Here is a 1665-nt window from a genome sequence, read left to right on the forward strand (position 1 = left end):
CTACAGAGACAGAAAATACCTCTTCAGTTTAAGCATCCTTAGAAACCATCTTTAAGATACTATTTCTTTCCAGATTGATTTTCCTAACTTAAGTAATAAAGCTTCTGATTCACAAAAACTGTTTCTTGACTGCTGATAGCTATAGTTATTTGTATCATTTACTTTACTTGATTGCTCAATGTTGGCTTATTTTGAATTGATATAGGAATTTTGAATCATGAATAATATCAAATATACATTTCACATTTCAAGCCCTTCATGAATGCTCCAGAGTGGATATGATAGAGTTTTCTCAATAGAGGATTGTCAGTCTCACTCCTGGGTAGCAATGTGTTCGATGCAATCTGGCTACTCTCTATTATCAAGTGGCCAGGTTCTGTAAGAATATCTACGCCTAGCAGCCAGCTTGGAAGAGCTGATTGTGTGTCCATTCCTTCCATAGTATATAACTAATTTACTATGAAATAAAATCTGGAGAAATAACTCTGGAGTATAGATGCTGTGTGCCCATACCCATAGACTCAAATCATTAGAAGTGCTACTGATGGAAATGACATAAATAATGAAGGTGGAATATATATTCCCTTTTGTTTTATTTTCATTCTAAATCATCTTCATGTTCATTTCATCATACAGTTCATGTTATGGAGTTATCTGCACATTTATTGTATACAAGTATATAAAAGAATATTTGCCTTGGAGATATTTCTGGGTATTCAATCTGAAAGCAGTGAAAATACTGTTAAGTATAAATGATTGGTGAGTTCTACTCACTTGTATATATATAAAAAATGTCCTGCCATCACAGTATTAACTTTTGAGCAGATTAATTGTAGGATAGGTGGAGGAGAAAGGCATGATGGCCAGATCAAGTCCATGAATACTACTGAAAGATAAGCCCGATAAGCCCTGTCCACTTGCACCCACTCAATGCACATAAGCAGAACCCCTTAGTCATTTGGGTCTGGAAAGCCTAGAAAGCACACTCAAGGCCATTCAGGCAAATATTGCCTAATCTGAATTGGACGTGCCTGCTATTTCTTGTCAGCACTCCTCATCTTGCTCTAGAAGCTGTACAGATATAGCCACAGAGTCAGGTAATCAGTATACAGTAATGTAGCTCTATTAATTTCAAAGCAGCGATGCAGATTAACACAAGCTAAGAATCTGGTCCACTGCCTATAATTTTATTTGGTGAAAGTTGTATATATAGTCGCTAATTTATAATCCAAACCGTCATGCAATACAATTCTTTCTATTTTCTCTCTGATAAATAAAGCCTTTCAAGAACATGTTTTTTGTTTAAGTATAATTATCTTGTAAAGTGAACACTTAGTCTCCAGTCCTACAAATATTTTCACACCTGCTTAATTATAAAGTCTATGTGGTGCTTATTAGGGCTCTGCAAATCTTCAGCAGCTGATTCAATTCGGAGGAGATTTGGACCAAAGCTCCAAATCTGAATTGAATCAGGAGACCAATTAAAAGCTCCAAATTGATTTGAAGAATCCAAATTGATTCAGAAAAGCTTCAGAAAAGATTCAGCCATTTCGGAGATTTGGTCATAGACTAAACAAGCAGCTGACACAGCTGCCTCCAGCTGGTAAGTCCACTGGGGTTAGGGGAGGGAGAGATTGGGGTTGGGGCTGGGGAGGGGGGGACGGG

General features: G+C 37.1%; 1 protein-coding gene across 1 annotated transcript in view; it reads right to left on the reverse strand.

Annotated features, from left to right (window-relative positions):
• Window positions 1-1665, reverse strand: part of PREX2 (phosphatidylinositol-3,4,5-trisphosphate dependent Rac exchange factor 2) — a 327787-nt gene that overhangs the window by 105114 nt on the left and 221008 nt on the right. The gene's annotated exons all lie outside the window — the stretch shown is intronic.

The sequence above is a fragment of the Alligator sinensis genome, unplaced genomic scaffold (assembly GCF_000455745.1).
Source record: "Alligator sinensis unplaced genomic scaffold, ASM45574v1 scaffold1102_1, whole genome shotgun sequence".
NCBI classification, from domain to species: Eukaryota; Metazoa; Chordata; order Crocodylia; family Alligatoridae; genus Alligator; species Alligator sinensis.